This window comes from Protopterus annectens, chromosome 7.part0, assembly GCF_019279795.1.
Source record: "Protopterus annectens isolate FY-2018-M chromosome 7.part0, PAN1.0, whole genome shotgun sequence".
NCBI lineage: Eukaryota > Metazoa > Chordata > Ceratodontiformes > Protopteridae > Protopterus > Protopterus annectens.
Window position 1 is genome coordinate 1,477,848,623 of NC_056739.1, and position 19,420 is coordinate 1,477,868,042.

At 44.0% G+C, this 19,420-nt stretch overlaps 1 protein-coding gene across 1 annotated transcript in view; it reads left to right on the forward strand.

The window, feature by feature from the left end:
- PLXNB1 (plexin B1) overlaps positions 1-19,420 on the forward strand; it is a 3,809,096-nt gene that overhangs the window by 2,404,209 nt on the left and 1,385,467 nt on the right. The window lies entirely within an intron of this gene.

Sequence of the window (19,420 nt, forward strand, 5' to 3'; positions counted from 1 at the left end):
GGAATTTTGGGAGCAATACATAACGGGAGGAATGAGATATAAAAGAAGGAAGGATTCGAATGAGCTATTTACTGTTTAACTGACAGTGATTGGGTGGATTATAAGTGATGTATAATGTTTGCAACTAAAATTATGTCAATATGGTTCGTTGTGTAAAATGCTTGCAACTAAGATTCTTGTTTTGATTTGTTTTACTGTTCACATTAGCTTGGTAAATGAAATGGGAAAAAGACCTCCTCTCCTAGTCTGAAGTATCTGAAAGACATTGATGATTTAAAAAAAATTGAGCTGTGCCCCTCCGTTAAAGTGTTGACACCAAATCATAATATTTGGCCGAGATAGGACCATTCCATCTTCTTGCAGCTGTAAGAATAGAGGTGAACAACATTCTAGCAACTTAGCTTCTAAAACATAACCAGGGCACAAAATTCCTTTTCTTTACCCGTAAGCCTATGCATAGAAGGAGAAATCCCCAGATGGATCCTAACCATGTGTATGTATCAGTCAAATGTGTAAGTGGCTGCAGGTGACTCTTATCAAGTAAAATTCTGCATTTGTTTTAATGATCTAGATGTTTCATCCTTATCCCCAATGACTATCATCCTGTCTGTGGAAACTTCTGATGTTATGTAGTCCAATCTCGCCTTCATTCTTAACCCTGGGTTCGGAGCCGAACCTCGGCTCCGACTCGGCCATACTCTAGCTGAAAGTCTTCAATTGGCTCGTGGCTAAGAGGTATCCCATCATGCAACAGGCCCATTCCCCAGATTTTGTTTGCAGCTCGTTACACTCAGACGTGGTCTTGCTTTTGGCCGTGGCTAAGTATACTTTTTTTTTCTAAATTTTTGGCTATTTGTCAATCTTAAAAAGCTATTTTCTTAGCTACTGTGTTTCTCTCTTGCTGGTTTTGTGGCCTTTTCGTTGGCCATTTTTTGGTATCCCGTTCATTCCCTTTCTTCCCACGGGCTAGGCCTGTTTCAGTTAGAGGACCTAGTCCTCCCAATTGTTTCTGTGTGGTCTTTTTGTTTTGGGCTTCTGTTTACTTGTTGGCTTATTTAGTGTTTTGTCACTGGTTGTGGTGTTATCCTGCCTTTGTTTCCCCTGGGCTAGGCCTGTTTCAATTAGAGGACCTAGTCCTCCCTGTAGTTTGTGTTCCTGTTGGTTGCTAGGCCGTTTTAGTTAGAGGCTCTAGTTTCCCGCGCAAGGTTTAGTCAGGTCTTTTGTGTGTACGTGTTGTTTTTGCACCTTGTCCCTGTGTGTGTGTACTCCTTTATCCAGCATGTCTAAGGATTCTAAGGAACACAGGCCTTCGGACTTTAAAAAGTGTGCTGAATGCAACAACAAAATGTCTTTAACTGATGGGCACTCTGTGTGTGTACTGCCTGGGGGCTATTCACCTCCAAGCGTCCTGCTTGTTTTGCCATTCTTTCATTCCCCGCGTGCTACAGGAGAGGAAGAACAAGCTAATTCTGAAAGGACTGCTTAAACACTCTTTCGAGGAAGGCTTGGCTAAATCTTCCAGTGCCATATCCTCTCCAGCTAAAAAGGACAAAAAGACTGCTTAAAAGCACTCTCCGGCTCCGTCTGATTCTTTGGAGCCGCCAGAGAAGGTTGCTAGAACAGCTTCTCCTCCTTCGGCTCCATTGGCTTCGGTGCCAAAAGAAGGTAGTGTATTGACCAAGTCTGTATCGGCTCCCAGCCTTTCAGAGCCAGTCACAGATATTTTGGTTCAGAGCCAGTCTCCATTTCGACTGGGTTCTCCTTCACATCAGTCTCACTCTGTAGGGAGATCCAGATCTCCAACTATATCCTCCAGGTCCCTTTCCGATGAGGACTTTGATAGAGTGGAGAAGAAACTGCTTCAGTCATCGGTGCTGTCCAAATTGATTTTGGCTCCGGAGACCATGGCCCCTTCGTTTGTTGCTCCTCCGAGCCTTTCTCGGCCCTCAGAGTCAGAGTGGTCAGTTCTGTCGGGTGCCACTTGGTCGGTTCCAGTAACTTCGCCAGTCAGTTCCGTCCACGGGGTCGAGGGTCCACAATTCCCTGGTTGGACCCATGGGGGAGGGCACGGATCGATCTTCATCGGTTCCGAGCCTTCCTCTTGGTGCTTCGGATCGGGTGAGCTTGGACCCGACATCTGCTTTGGACCTCATCTATGGTTAGTCAGCCATCTGAGCCTGGGGGATCAGCCTTCAAGGTTATGAGCATGCTGGCCCAGGTCATCAGCTGCATCCTACCGCATCGACACTTTGCCCCATCCGGCATGGGTGTCCGCTTTAGATCACTCTCTATTCTTGGAAAGCGGAGACCCAAGGCCTCAGGATAACCTCCATGAGTGGTCCCCAACTTTCTGACGTCTCCCCAGAGTTTTTGCCTGAGGAGCCCATCAGAAAGAAATTGTGTAAGATGAAATATGTCAACTCCCTGGATGATGAGTCTCTCATGTCAGACACCGACCTCGAGGAGTCAGAGGGGTCCCCCAAGTCTTTTGAAGATATCTCTTTTTCAGATCTCCTTGAGATCTTGAAGCAGAGAGGTGGCTGGCCCTCCAAATCCCCTTCTGATGAGGAGTCTGTGTTCCTGAAGGCTTTCGGGTCTCAACCTTCCGCCTCTTGGGTCTCTCCCCCTTTCGATGAGCTACTAGATCTTGTCTGTCGAAAGGTGTGGAAAACTCCTGACACTGTGGAGCTGGTCCCTAGGAGACCCAGTAAGTTTTTGTCTGCTCCGACAGACGAGGAATATCTGACAAAAAAGCGTTCCAGTAGATGCCATGGTGGTGGCAGCAGCCACCAAGAAGGAACTTGCTGAAACTTTGTCTACCGTCCATCCACCTAACAAGGAGTCTCAGGCCATGGACAGGAATGGGAAGCATGTGTTTACCTCAGCGGCCTTTACTCTGCGGTCGCTGAACTACTTGATGCATTTTACAAGGCTTCAGAGAGATCTCCTAAGAGAGCTAGGAGATTCTCTACAGGGTAACGTTTCTGATGCCGTGGCACAGAAGGGTAATGCACAGATGTCTACCCTAAATTCCCTTACCAACTCCTCCATGAGACTGGTCTCATACGCAGCCGACAGAACAAGTAGGGCAGCGGGTTCCAGAGTCACTCTTAGGAGTCGCTCCTGGATGCGCCTGTGTAATTTCGTGGAGGCCTTAAAGTCCACATTCACCAACGCCCCAATTGATGGTTCACTGTTATTCAGAACCAAGGTGAAGGACACTCTCACTAGGTGCGAGCAGGAAGGAAAAACCCCATCTGCTGTGGGAGTCCGTTTTTCCATGCCTTCTAGACCTTACCCCAAGGGCCAGAAGGGTGGGAAAATGTGGTTCAGAAAATCGCAGAGGTTTTTTCAGGATGCACAAAGTGATTCCCCCCTCCAGAGGCAGGGGAGGGGGTGGAAATTCAGTTAGATGCCACCCTAGAGGCAGAGGAGGCCCGCATAAACGGGGGGGGGTGCATGATTCCTTTCGCGTTTCTCCCTACCAGCGCTGCTGAAGGGAGGCCCGACTGTGCATCTCTGGAGCCACTCGGGGATCGCATTTCTTTATTCCCAGAAACCTGGCAAGAAGTCACCCAAGACGAGTGGGTATTAAAGATAATTTCCAGAGGTTATCATATTACTTTCTTTTCTCCTCCCCTGCCAACCAAGAGAATTCCAGACGTTCCATCCAGTCACAGGGATTCCGCAACTTTAGAAATAAAGTTGCTTTCAAAGAGAGCCATCCAGCCTGTCCCTGCAGACCAAGTAGGATTAGGGACTTACTCCAGATTCTTTTTGGTGCCGAAAAGAACAGGGGACCCAAGACCCATCTTGGATCTCAGCCTATTGAACGTACATGTACAAAAGTCCAAGTTCCGCATGGTCACCTTACAGTCAATGCTCTCTCTGGTAGGGAAAGATGTGTGGATGTGCTCCATCGACCTCAAAGATGCTTACTACCATATCAAGATGGACAGGGCATCGAGAAGTCCTCTACGCTTCCGGCTGGGAGCCAGTCATTTTCAGTTTCACGCTCTGCCATTTGGTCTCACCACAGCCCCCAGAGTGTTCAAATGCATGGCAGTGGTAACGGCTCACTTGAAACGTAAGGGATTCCAAGTGTTTCCGTACCTGGATGACTGGCTCCTTTCTGCCACCACCAGGCATCTACTGTTACAGACAAGGGACGCTGCCATTACACTATGCCAAAGGTTAGGAATTACTCTAAACTGGGAAAAATCTGCCTTGTTGACCTCGCAGCGTGTCACTTCTGTCAGTGCCAAACTAAATACGGTGCTCATGAGGGCCTTCTTACCAGAAGAGAGAATTCAGGCTCTACAACAGCAGGTCTACGTATTAGTACCATTGAGGAAGGTCAAGGCGAAAGTGGTCCTCAAGTTATTAGGGACCATGGCTGCCACGATCATGCTAGTTCCCCTTGCCAGACTACTTATGAGGGTTCTTTAGTGGCTGCTTTTCACCCAATGGGGTCACTACAGCATCTTCCACTCTCTCATTCTATTCTGATTATGGACACGTGGAAGTAAGATCTATGCTGGTGGCTTCAGGCCAGCAATGTCAACATGGGCAAGCCTTTTGTCCCATCTTCTCCAGTTGCCACGGTGACCAGGGATGCCTACCCAATCAGGTGGGGGGGGCGTTATTTCTGCAGGACAGTCCAAGGCATGTGGCAGGATCACGAGACCCATTTGCATATCAATGTCTTGGAGATGAGAGCAGTACTATTAGCATTGCAAGCACTTCAGAGCTTTCTCCCTCTAGGGACAATTGCAATCCACTAAGACAACATGTCAGTGATATGGTATCTGAACAAGCAGGGAGGAACCAAATCATACCCCCTTTGCAGAGAGGCTCTTGGAGTTTGGCAGTGGGCAGTGTCTTCCCAATCCTTTCTAGTTGCAACGCATATACCGGGGGAAGTCCAACGTGATTGCCAACAGTCTGAGCAGAGCTATCCTAATGCCTCAAGTGGGTCCCTAAACAAATATGTTGCAGAGAAGATATTCCGCAGATGGGGTCAGCCTTGCTGCGATTTATTTGCCAGCCCCCTCAATGCCAATTGCAACAGCAACTTCACCCTTATCCCTCCGGAGGGGATACACCCAGGGACGCTCTGGTTCACGATTGGCCCTCCGGTCTTCTCTATGCCTTTCCACCGTTTCGTCCGATATCAAAGTTCATTCAGAAAGCATAGTCTTTGGGAAGCGAACAGATCCTGATTGCCCCACACTGGCCTTGTCATATTTGGTTCCCCTTCCTTCAACCCTATCTAATGGACAATCCCTGGATTCTGGATCCAGATATGCTGACTCATATCTCAGGACAGTTCCTTCCCTCCATCCAGACCCCCAAGTTGACAGCTTGGCTGCTCCAGTTCCGTCCCTAGTCAGGCTTCATGATTTTTTCCCGGAAGTGGTCCGCATTCTGTCTTTTTCCCACAAGCCTTCTACCAGGAAGATTTATTTCAGTAAGTGGTAGAGATTCTCCATTTGGGCCTGTGAAAAACATATTGATTCTTATACAGCGCCTATTTTGGCAATATTAGAATTTCTTTCTCAACTGTTCAGTCAGGGGTCAGCTGCCGCAACCATTAAAGTGCAGTTGGCAGCGATTTCTACCTTTTCCGTCGCTAATGAGCCCAACCTTATGGCTCATAGGCTTTGTAGGGCCTTTTGAAAGGGACAATGTTACTCCGACCTCCAGTCTTTGATGCAGTAATGCCATGGGACCTCAATTTTGTATTACAGAAGCTCACCTAGACTCCCTTTGAGCCTGCAGCTACGTGTGACCTTAAATTCTTGTCATGGAAGACCGTATTCTTGGTAGCCGTAACTTCAGCTAGGTGGGTCTCTGAGCTCCAGGCTTTATCGATTAAGCCACCTTATTTGGTGTTTCACAAAGACAGGGTCTCCTTAAGAACCAATCCTTCCTTTATTGCAAAGGTTGCGTCTCTTGTCAGTATCAACCAATCCATTGAGCTGCCTATGTTTTTTCCTGAATTTTCTAACAAGACAGAATTTAAGTTTCATCAGCTAGACGTTCATAGACAATTGCGTTTCTGTTTACATAGGACAAAAGATTTCAGGAAATCAGATCACTTGTTTGTCTCATTTTCAGACACTAGACTTAGGGTTCCTGTTTCTAAAGTAACCTTGTCTCGCTGGATTGCCAATTGTATCTCATTTATTTATGCTTCCAATGGTAAAGAATTACCCTTTAAGGGGAAGGCTCATTCTACGTGTGATCTGTGGCTACCTCAACTGCATTTCAGGCTAGGATTTCTATGGATGATATTTATGCTGCAGCAACATGGGCTTCGCCTCGTACTTTATTAGTCGCTACAAGTTAAATCTGGTCTCTAGAGGCAGATCTTCCTTTGGTTCCACAGTGGTCCGAGTATTTTTCACTGAGCAACCCAAGGTCAACGGGCTAGGGACGCTGTCCCAGGGGTAAGAATGAAGGCGAGATTGGACTACATAGCATCAAGAAGTTATGTACTCACCATAACGTTCGATGTATGTAGTCCATCTTGCCTTACATTCTTACTGAACCCCCCCCCCCCTCCTTGAGGACCTGGAGAGGTATAGTCTCTAGGTGTCAGTAGTCCTTTCTGTTGGGGGGGGGGGTTGTACTTCTCAGTGTGTGTGTGCGCTCTTGCAGCAAACAAGATCTGGGGAATGGGCCTGTTGCATGATGGGATACCTGCTAGCCACGAGCCAATTGAAGACTTTGAGCTAGAGTATGGCCGAGTCGGAGCCGAGGCTTGGCTCCGAACCCAGGTGTAAGAATGTAAGGCGAGATGGACTACATACATCGAATGTTATGGTGAGTACATAACTTCTTGTTTCATGGACACTATTTGAAAGTATGCCTCTCATGCTCCCCTTTTCCTAAGCATTTGGCATTTTCTTAATTTTAGATTCCTGTTGTGCAGATGCTAACAGTTTCTTTAGAAGTCAATCCAGGGAGGATTTTTGAATTCCAGATTACTAGTCAAGGAATATATTTCTTTTGCCTCCTCTGTTCTTTTAGGCATTTAGTGTATCTTCTATTTTTTGACAGCTGTCATTGTTTATCTCACAGCAATGATTGTACTTGCTGCTTTTAACTTGGAATATGTATTTTTAGATTTTTTTCCCATAAGCATAAATTTCTTCCATCACATCTGAGGTGGGCCTTTCAATTTGACATTTTTCACCAGCCATGCTTGGTTTAGAAGTGTTACTAGGCCTTTATTTATATCCCTCACAATCTCTAAATGGAATATGTTTTTGTGAGTCTGTTCCTTTTAGGCACACTGCTCATCTCTGGTTATAGGTGTGTTTAGTGCTATGGAATGTGACCCTTGTGAACCTTGGTGACCATTGTTGGTGTATTTTTCAGTTGAGTATGTCCTTCTCTCTTTGGTACTCTCACATGTGCTTGTTCGATCTTATTGAATATGGCTCACTCTTTCTAATATGGACAAAGTTGTAAGTTGTACTTTACAGCTATAAATATTTTTAGCTGTGCTTACAGGTTAACTTAGAATGTGCATCCTTCGGTCTGTCTTGCTGACATACACATATTCTGTTTTACAGTTAAATCAGTCCTTCTCAATTTCTTCCTCTTACTATCCCTTTTTGGCTTTGTGTCAGTTATGACTGTATATTAAGATGGGTTATGCTTTTGTAAACACTGACTCTGGCACTATTTTTAGATGGATGTTCTTAATACGGGTGATTTTTTTTTTTAAATTTATATTTAGACCATTCTGTGTTTTGGCATTGACTCCTGTTCCAATTATGTTGTAAACCTTCTGAGGGCATTCTGCCTTTTACCATTGACCTCAGATCCAGGTCATTCCTCTACCTGACAAACTTGATTTCAATTTTAAGTCAGTTTAGACACAATTGCAGCATCAGTCCTTTCTCAGCTTGTCTTTTTTGGTGTTTATTAACTCCAGCAATGATGCAAGCTTCCTCAGAGCCAGCTGTTTTTCTCTGCATTGTCCCTGTGCCATTGATACCACTGTGATACTGGGGTTCACTCTTTGTTTTCCTTTGCAAGTGCCTTTCTCAGCACTATCCTTTTGCATTCTTTGGCACAAACCTTGATTCTTGATGCTAATTTGGGTTTCCTGAAGTTCACTGTCCGTGTTTCTTGACTTCTCGTGTCTAAGTAAACTTTTAAGTTAGGTTTCTCTTAACTTGTATGTTGAAATGGGCTTTATTGGAGTCTGTTAACATACTCTCAACACCAGTATTGTCTGTTTCATGCAACTCCCCCAACACGCACACTTTTATTGTTAAAAAACATTTCTGGTTATTTATCCTGGTTTATTCATGAGCCTTCACTCCCTTTCCTGCCCCAAGTGAGGGGGAAGTTATTTCCAGGTATACTGGTTTCCAAAAAAAGTTACCCTTTACCTTCCTTCTGCAGTCTTTTGGTAGATATACGGATGCTTGGTTATATTTAGGTAATACCACTTCATAGTCAAACTTAAAGGAACGGTTACAGTGTTCAACATTGTGAGTTCCACCACATTGGTTAATACAACGTAGTGAGGTTCAGTCTTGGGATTCTTCTGCCTCTTTTACTCTCTGTTTTCATACTGGCATAAGTGCAGAACATATAGTTCTTCCTGTTGAATAGTGGCTTTAGTTTATTGCAACAAAATGGGGCACTTATTTACTGTGACCCAAATTTTATCTTATTTTAATTATCATTCAGAGTTGGCACAGGTATTTTATCATTCTGTGCTTGTTAGTTGGACTTGACTACCCTTCTACTTCATCTTTACCCCATGATTATATTGAGAATCCGCTAATAGTCTAGGCCATAGCTGCTGTTTGTTTGCAGGATAGTTTTGAAGCAGACTGCCATTACATGCTTTCCTTCTTCCTCTGTACAGGGCACTAAGCTGTGATTCCTTTAGGGTACCCTGACTCTTCCTGGACCGTCTTTCATATAATGGGTGCCAGCTTGTGTTCCCTGGGTAAGACTTGACAGGGCTGTAGAGTACTGGAATAAACATGAAATAACTGGAAGAAACTGGAATAAATGTCCTTGTATGTTAGTTATCCAAACTTGTGCTGAACAGATGCCAGTCTCTCATTTATGGACAAAATCTTCTTATACAGGTTAGAATAAAGTCTGCACACATTGTAGTTCAGTTAGGAATACTTTATGTACAGTGGAGGAGGATGTCAACGATATTCGAATACTGTCTCCACAGTGACAGTGCTGATGAACTGAAATAATCTGTAGGTCCTGTACTCATCATATTCCTAGTGCTGATAAACTGAAATAGTCTGTAGCTTCTGCACTCATATTCTGAAAGTATTATTCATATTTCTTTCCTTCTGAATAGTATCGTTAATATTATATTTGACCTGACTTCTGCACTAATACTCTAGTGTCTGTACTCCAGTGACTTTCTGCATATCAGTCCAAGGGAACTAACTTAAATGTGTCTGAAGTATTTCCTAATAATCTACACACCTCTTTAACCTTGGTTCTCAAGCCTTGTACCATCCAAACAGAGATCATTTGTTTGTTCTCAATGCTGAAGGTTGTTTTCACTGTTCGAAAGTGCATTCATTGAAACTGTATGCAAACTATGAAGGCCTGCTTTAATTTGGCTGCATTCCTAGACCTTTGCAAAGAGAATAGTGTATTTTTGTCTAACAAATGAAACCTGACCTTGCACCCTGAAATCCTTAAAAATCTCCACTTTCTGCATGGACTTTAGGGTTTGGCTGCTTTGTGTACATGACCTCAGCACCTGGAGGGAACGTCATGAAATTGGTGAATCCTCTGTTTCTCAGGGGACCCTTTGTATGAATCCATGTCCAGATGTATACCAGCAGACACCCTGCCCCTTCTGCATGGTTAATCCTCAGTTGTGTGTGTGTGTGGCTACAATGTCATGGGATGTTTACCATAGCTAGTACTTTCTTAGATATGGTTCCTGAGCCCTTCTGTGGTTTATTCTGCTTACCTTACTAGTGCTGGTAACAGCTGTCCCCTGGAGCACTGTTTTAATTTGAATTGTGATATTATGGAACACCTCAGGTCCTTAACGATGGTATTTCCTTTCCCTAATTCAGTAACTCTGGTATTATTTAGGTCTTGATAGTCCTGTATCCAACCGTCCACCATCCTTCACTTTTCTGACAGCAGGTGGAATGTGTGCGTGCCAGTTTACAATCCACCCTACTCCTTTTCTTGAGCAAGGCACCAAGGCTAAGTTTTATTCTCAGTGTACATTCTTTAACTGACTTCTCAAATTCACCTCTCTACCTGTCAGGATAGTTAAAGCGTTTAGAATTTGGGCTTCTTTACCTATTTACATTTGGGATGTTACTAACTGTTATGCTACAAAGTTGTACAGGCATTTTCACCCTTCTTTGGACTCATCTGTAGGTGAAACAGAGGCAGTCTTAAGTTTATGTGGCTATTTAGCTACATAGATTACTCCAACACGGTCTTTTTATGTATCCTTTTCATCTGTCCTTGGACCACAGGTGAGACTGTCTTATGAGTTTATAATTATGAAATATTTCCTACCTTACTCAGGTCAGAGGTAGAGCCAGTAATATATGTTTAATTACACTGTTTTAGAGAAAAAAATTACCTTTACTTTATACAAATTAATTTTGCCTGCAGGCAGGTCACATTTATGATCAACTTGGGCTTACTTCGAGACTGTCTTTGAACTATCGACTTTTGTCCTATCTCAGGTAGAGGTTAGAGTTGTTTCTACATCTTCCTATCTCCTCTTCCAATCTTTTGAGGAAGGACATAGGAAATTTAGATGCTTTGCTCTTTTTTTTTTTTTTTTTTTTTTTGCTGTGCCCATGATTAGACAGCTAAAGGTTTGGTCATAGAGTGCAAGGTTGTGACCTTAACAATTTAAGTTAATACTGTTATCTCGCAAAACAGGTTCCTGACCAGTCTGCTAGAAACTATTTGTAAGCTTTAGTTCACATACAAAATACATACCCTATGTTAAAGCTATGTGAGGAATTATCATAATTTTGTTTAAAAATACTTTTGGTGAACAACTGATTTGATAGTGTATAACTGAACATTCATTTGTAGAACCTCCCACCCCAGAATAACTATACTGTCATCACAACCTGCTTCAGTAGAAATGTCATATCGTGTACAGTTATGTCAGTGAGAGTATGTGCAGGCTTTGCTGTTTTCTTCGTCATGCGTCACTTAACATTTGCCCATGTAGCTGCTCTTGATACAGCTTTTTAATATGAATATAAGTATGACTTATTTTTATGTTGCACTGGCGTATACCATCTCTTTTTGTACCTTCTTTCAGCTTTTCCCGGTTAGGGGTTGCCACAGCGGGATCACCTGTCCACTCATGATTAGCAGTGGAGTTTTATGGTATCGAGTTGCCAGTCCGGCAGCCAACCTTCCACAGAAGGCACACACTCACACCTAGGGTTAATTTAGAGTGTCCAGTCCACCTACAGCATGTCTTGGAATGTGGGAGGAAACCGGAGCACCCAGAGGAAACCCACGTGACCACAGGGAGGACGTGCAGACTCCGCACAGAAGGCACCCCAGCCGAGGATTGAACCGGAGAACTTCTTGCTGTGAGGCAGCAACGCTAACCGCTGCACCACCGCATCATCTCTTTTTGAACCATTTTATTTTATTAACTAGAGTCAGCATTTTACTTTTAATTTGATATAAGTTGATTTCTGTTCTTGTGTACCTCTTGAATAATCTCTGTGAGGTTTCATGGGTATGGTATTAATAGCACCCCTTCCCATGGTGTCTGTTTCTGAGCACATATCCAGCAGTTAGTCTTATTAACAATATCTGTATAGGCACAGTGCATGGCAAGAAAGGTATTAAACTGTGGGACCCAATATTCTGCACAGACAACCTTTTGTCTTCCTGAATTTTTCATGCTTTTAACTTGACTAGGCTGGGTAGGATAACCTGCTGTACATACTACAGTAATTGACCTGAGAAATACTAATATTATTGTGAGGGGTACCGTTAATACTGTACCCATGTAATCTCACTGAGACTGACTCGGGGAAATTGTGATTTCAAGAGCAGATATATTTCCTTTGTATGGAGCATCTAAGGCTGTCTTTGAACTTGTAAACATTTCTAAGTTATTGAAAGCATTAGCCAGTGTTCCATATCATGCTATTACAGGTATCACAGCAGAGATTACAGTTATGTAGACATTAGTGCTACAAAATAGGGTGGTTTTGGATTACTTGCAGAGGAAAGGAGTATGTGTGGTATAATTGCATTGGAATGCTGCACTTGTATCCTAGATAACAGTGAGTCTATTAATATATTTACAAGTTATAAAAAAGATGGAAACCTTTAACATTAAAAAAATACATGAGCCCAGAAACAGAATTGTGGTGGTACAGCGGTAGCGTTGTTGCCTCACAGCAAGAGGTTCTCCTGTTCGATTCTCGACTGCAGTGCCTTCTATGTGGAGTCTGCATTTCTTCCCTGCAGTTGAGTGGCCTCCGAAAGACATGCGTGAATGGGCGTGCCTTCACTGAAGGTTGGGCATTGGGCGGGCAACATGGCACCATAAAAATATACTGCCAATCATTAGCAGACCCGAGTTCCGCTGTGGCGACCCCTAACCGGATAAAGCCAAAAAGACAAACAACAAAAGTCCATAAACAAAGTAAATATTACAGAGAGAAAAATGTCATGGTGAACTCCAAATATTTAGCTGCTTTTTAAGTTTATACATTACTGCATGAAACACAATGATCCATAAACACACAAACAGAAACAACACAATAATACTTAACATTTTTACAGGTAATGCAAATTGATGGTGCATAGAAAAAAACTCGGGACTATAAACTAAAAATATTCCCAAGGTTCGCTGTATCATAACATGGAGATATTTTTCATTTTGGTTACTGTTTCTCATTTCTTTAACAAGCTTCTTCAGCTGATGTTGATACTTTATTTTCTAAAACTAAATAATAAAAGCAGCATTAGTTACTGTTGCTTTAATTACTTTGCAGCGATCTAGGTGCACAGTTTTATCTTGTTTTGCTTTTTCTTCTCCTTTTGTTTTCTAACAGTGTATTCAGATGGACCCTATTGTGAAATAGCATAAGGGCCTTCCTAGTTGCTGTTCTAGGGACCTGCTTGCAAAAACTGTTAAATCATTACGATTTGCCCTCCTTATAACTATACAGTATGTTCTGGTGGTGTTTAATCAGCTTGTTTGCAGCAAGTGGACTGATTTCTGTCAGTGCCTGCTGTAGTTGATGTATCCCTACATTATGCTGTGCTACTCTAACTTAAGGACTAGAAACTGGTACATTGGGGTCAAATGGAAAATGCACCGGCATCTGCTTGCCTGTCATCAGCTCGCCTGTCATCAGCTCGTAAGGTGCAATACCTGTCTTGCCACTTGAGGATGCTGTGATTCCTAACAGAATACCTGGTAAATGTTGAACCCAGTTGGTTCTCTTTTCTAGACAAGTCTTTTAAACCCTTTTTTAAGAGTTCTGTTCATTCTTTCTACAACCCCATTTGACTGAGAATGGTATGGTATATGAAATCACTGCTGGATCCCCAGTAGATTGCACACACCTTCACTGACTTGACTGGTAAATTGTGGAGCATTATCTGATTTTATCTAAGGCCAATCCCATTGTGAAGATATAGGTGTACAAAGTGCTTGCATTGTATTTTTTTTGCAGTACAGTTTGTTTTTTTATCACTTCAACCCATTTATTAAATGTATCTGCTACAACCAGCAAGTGTCTGTACCCTCCCTTTGCAGGATGCAGTGGTCCTGCGAAATATATCTGCACACTGTACCATGGTCCCTCTGTTACTGGATATCTCTAACATTTTTTTTACAGGTTGGGTTTGTCTGTAAATACAGACTCAATTCATCTAATATGTGCTTGCAGAACATTTTCAAATGTGGATGCCAATACTTGTGTTTTACTATTAGCCATAGCTTTTCTGCTGACGTGCCCTAGAATATGGCACATTTTGACCTCTCTGAGTCTCAAATGCACAAATCTGTATTCCTGGACTCAGTGGTAATATTTTCCACCTTCTGACTTCATCTGCTTGACGCTGATACTTCCATAAAAAATTAGGTGGTCTGCATCTTAGGGTTTCTGTGTATGTATATTAACTTTACTGATACTTTTGTTGTGGGATGTAAAGTTATTCCTGTTTTAGCTGCTGCTTTTGCTGCAGCATCTGCAACTGCATTTCCCTGGTAATGAGGGTTGTCTCCCACAGTATTGTGTGCTTTAACCTTGCATGCACTCTTTCAATGTTTCTTTATGCTGTAGTGGCTTGTTGCTACAGTAAACAAAACCACTTGTATTCCATACTGCTAAATGTATAGTAAGAGCTGTAACTGCATATGAACTATCACTGATAATGTTCATGCTCCCATCTGTTTCCTTTGTCATTTGTAATACATACAGCACTGCCTCCAGTTCTGGTCTTTGCGCTGACATGTGCCTAGGTAACTCTAATTTGCATAACTTTGGTATATTGCCATCGATGACGAACACTGCAAGCCCCGTCTTGTAACAACCTCAACCGCATGTCTATCTCTATCCACATAAATACATTTGCATTTTGCTTCAAATTCTTTGAAAAAGTGAGACTTTGTAGCTTTCCAAATTTCATCTGGAAAACTGGGAATTTCTGTTACACAACAAGTGCTGTGATAGATGACAGCGATCCCATTTCCACTGTCATGTTTCTATGTTCAAATTCAGTGAGCCATTTGGCAAGTCATGTTTGGCTGATCACCTTGTGATCTGTCAAATACAAAAGACTCTTGATAGCATGGTGTGTGGAGTCTGTACTACTACTGGAGCAAACTGTGTAATTATAAGCTGACTGCTTAAGTCTCCAGTATATAGCCAACAGTGCTTTGATAGGAGGACAGTTCACTTTCTCCATTGGAGTTATCATGAGACTGAAAAAGGTGACTGATTTTAATTTACTCTGTGTACTCCATGGCCATTTTTGCAAATTAACTATAGAAATGTCTTCACTGGTAGCTGCCTAAAGATAGATGGGATAGCACAATGTAGGCACGATTAACTCTGTACCCGTCATTAGCTTTTGTTTTAAATCTTGCTGTACATCTGTTCCTGCCACATCTGCTTTAAGGAATTTATACAGTGAATCTGGTGCATAATTTTTTATGAATTCATGGTTGTATTTCATTACTACCAAGAGCTGCAAATCATTTACAGTGTTGGACAGTGGCATCTGTAAGATGCACTACATCCTTTCTTTGCAGGGAGGTCTAATCTGCACTATATAGTAATGCCTAGAAACTTTACTGATTCTTGTAAGAAATTCATTTTTGGCATGTTCACTTTAAAACCTGCTTTTTGTAAAGCCTGAAAAACTTAATGTAGTATCAGCAAGTATTCATCTTTAGACTCTTGACTGAATTAGTGCATCATCTTTGTACTGCAGAATTTTGTCACCCTTATTAAGTAGTCTAATCGTTTAATGGAAAAATGCCGGACTGTTATGAAACTCTTGTAGTTACCTAGGCATTAAATACCTCTGATCTTCATAAGTAAAAGCAAATCTCTTTTGGGAATCTTCGGTTATGGGAATCACAAAAAAAAATCCATTAACCAAATCAGTGACTGAAAAACACTTGTTTGCAGTTCAATTTTGTAGCCATTTCTGATGTGCTACCTGAGTAGAGTATTTACTAATCTTAAATCTAAGACTAAGTGGTAGCTTCCATTTTTTTCTTAACTGGCTGCAAAGGTGCAGTAGATGGACTAACACCCTATTTTATTATGCCATGTTCTTCCCACTGTTTAGTATATTCTCTGTTTTCATCTTCTGCTTCCTTTGGAATTACATAACTGGTTGCATCCTCCCATCCATAAACTCACACTTTGTTTTGCTTTACCAAACCACAATCTGTTTTACTCTGTGCTCACAGATCAAGACAACGTATGAGCAAATCTTGTAAATCTGAAACTGCAACATTGATGCTAAGAATATATGTTGATAAGTAAAACTACAAATCTGTTGTCTTGCCTCTCCAAAGTACTTGTTGACTGAATCAACTGTTACTTCTAAAGTATTTAATACAGCCATACCCAGTAAGTAAAATTTAATTCTTTTACCTGGCACATTCTGTTGGTTTAAAAAATTTGCTTTTTATAGGTTGACTGTGATGTGCCTGTAGTGTAGAACCATCACACACTGATGAGTGTAGTACGATGAGGATCTCTAGTCTGCATTTTGGTAGTAACTGAAACTGCTGCTTCCAGTGTCAATCAAAACCTTCTCCTATTTCTGCTCCTCTGCCCAGAGTGTTGTAAACAGTCTACCGTCAGCTCCCAAGGTTAAAGAGGTCAGGTAGCTAAGACAGGCTGGAGTATCACTCCCCCTAGCCATCTAGTTGAATGTTCTGCAAGTGTTCTTCAGCTGTACTCAGAGTTGATGAAGCCAACATTTGTCTATGCTTCTGGTACCTCTGTTGTACTGTGTTACTGACGTTTCTGGCAAAATTGTAATTGCGTGGGTAGCCTAAGAGATAGGAACCTGTAGAGGTGCCTTTTCATCTGTCAAAGTGGTGCACAGGGATGAATGTTAAGTTGTCAAACTCGCCTTCATTCTTGCTGGATGGGTTCGGAGCCGATCCTCGGCTCTGACTCGGCACTTGCTAAGCTCAAGAGCTAATTTTACCAGCTCGAGGCAACCCTATATCCCATGATGCAAGGCATGAAAACCTTAGATCTCATTTGCCGCTTCGCGAAGAGGTCTCTTTTTACCAGCTCAGGTAAAGCTTTTTGGATTTAACAGAGTTAGTCAGAGTATTTTTTCCCTAGTCTTCACTATAGTGTTAGCGCTTTGTATAAGATATCCTTTTACCCTATATTCCCTTTTCTTCCTTACATAAGGATAATTTTTTCTCCCTCAGGCCTTAAGCCTTCCTCCCAGTTTCCTGTCAGGAGAGTGTCTGTGTTTTTCAGTTTTTCTCTGAGATAACTGTGTGACTGTTGTGTGTCTGTGTGTTTTTTGTGGGCATACTATGTCTAAGGAAGTGAAGGTCTCAGGCTTCAAGAAGTGTGACTCGTGCTGTCAGAAGATGTCTCTGACAGACGGTCACACTTCTTGTGTGTACTACCTGGGGCCTTTACACCTGCAGGACTCCTGTGCTATTTGTCACTCCTTTAGCCAGAGAGTCCTGCAGGAACGTAGAAACAAGCTGATTCTACGTGGCTTGTTGAAGCCAGAGGGTTCTCCGACCAAGACTGGGTCGGCTAAGCCCTCTAAGCCACCTAAAGCCCAGGCTGTGGTGCTTAAGCCTTTGGCGGTGGCTCCGACTCCTTCGGAGTCGAGATCGGCTCCGGCTGGAGCCGATCTTTCCACATTGGAGGTTGTGGTATCGGCTCCGTCTGGCTCCGATACACAAGTACCTATGACTATGTCGGCTCCGGCTGGAGCCGACACATCTTTAACCAGCATTGGTGCCGATAAGCCTTCGGCTCCATCTGGAACCAAAGGGTCTTCGGCTCCGATGGCTTCGTCCAAGAAGAGATCTCGGTCCCCTTCCCTGGAGTCGATTCGTTCGGCTCCGGGATCTCCTCTACTGTGGAGCCATCGGAGCCAATCTTCAAGGTCTTCCAGGCTATCAGACCATGATTTAGAGAGGGTGGTAAGTACACTGTTGAAGTCACAGGCACTAGCCCAAATGCTCCATAGCCCGTCTCAACAGACGACTGCTATTTCTCATCCCCCTGAAATTCCTCCTCCGACTCTCCTTCAGAGTTCGGAGCCGGAGCTTCTCGGAGCGGTGACCGTGGGTGCGCCAGGAGCCGATACTTCCCCTTTCGGCTCCGTCGTCTTCGACTCCGATCTCCTCCATGAGACCTTCCTTGGAGGGATCCGGTCATCGGGTCTCCCTTGTCGGCTCCGAGGGGGCTAGTGGCATCGGACCCTTGTCTGACCCCGCTCTCCCTCTTGGAGCTTCGGCATTGGTGAGCTCGGCACCGACATCGGCCTCGGAGCCTTCCTTTTCGGTGGGACCAGGGATTCCTGTTTCTTCGGAGCGGGAGTCTTCTGGCCTCCCTGGGAGGGGAGCCTTCGAGGTGATGAGGAGTGTTCTAGCCCCGGAGCTGAGTCAGCGGTCTGTTCCATTAGCTCCTTCCTCTTCGGTGCCTGTTGATGTCTCTTGCCATTCTCTTGCTCCCGGACTGAGAGATCCATCGCCTTAGGTTTCCCCATTGGGAAGAACTTCCTCTTCCGAGGTTTCTCCTGATCCTGCTGGAGAATCCCCGCGTAAGAGGACGTGCAAGAGGAAGCACACAGACTCCCCTGAGTCTACCACATCAGATACCGACTTAGATGAGTCGGAGGGTTCCCCACGGTCCCCCTCTGAGGATGTCTCCTTTTCAGACATCCTGGAACTCCTTAAGCAGAGGGGGAATTGGCCTTCCATTGATCCCTCCGAGGATGAGTCTGTATACCTGGAGGCTTTTGGATCTCGACCCTCCACCTCCTGGGTGTCTCCACCTTTCGACCCGCTCATGCAAGTGGTGGCTTGAAAGGCGTGGACGGCCCCGGATTCTGTGGAACCAGTCCCCAGGAGGCCCTCTAAATTTATCACGGCCCCTTCAGACAGTTTCTTACCAAAGGTGTCCCGGTTGATGCCATGGTGGTGGCGGCGGCGGCCACTAAGAAGGAACTTGCTGATCCTTCTGTACCTGTCCAAGGACTCTAGGACCATGGATAGGTATGGTAAGCGGATGTTTTCTTCAGCGACCTTTGCTATGCGTTCGCTGAACTATCTCTGTCACTTTACCAGGCTTCAGAGAGACATTCTCAAGGAACTAGGTGAGGTGGTTCAGGATCCATCAGCTGCGGGGGCTCAAGAAAAGATTGCCTCACAGCTAGGAATCCTAAATTCTATAACTAACTCCTCCATGTGGCTCATCTCTTATGCAGCTGATGGAGCGAGTAGAGCCGCAGGCACATGAGTGGCACTTAGGCGTCAGGCCCTTCGATGGTTCGGCTTTGTTCGGGCCTCAGGGGAAGGACACATTGACCAGGTGTGAGCAAGACGGCAAGACACTTTCTGCCATAGGAGTCCATTTCTCCACCCCTTCAAGACCCTATCCAAAAGGGCAGAAGGGAGGGAAAATGTGGTTTCGTAAATCTCAGGGAGTCACGCCTGACACACGTGGTCAGTTTACCCCCAGAGGCAGAGGGGGTAATAACAATAGACGCCGCCCTAGGGGCAGAGGGGGTCCGCAGAATCAGGGTAGCAGGGAGCCCCTCTCTGATAAACCCCTCCAGCATCCCTGAGGTGTTGCCCGACTGTCCACCCTTGGAGGCAGTCGGGGGAAGATTGTCGCTGTACCCAATAGCCTGGCGTTCCCTATCT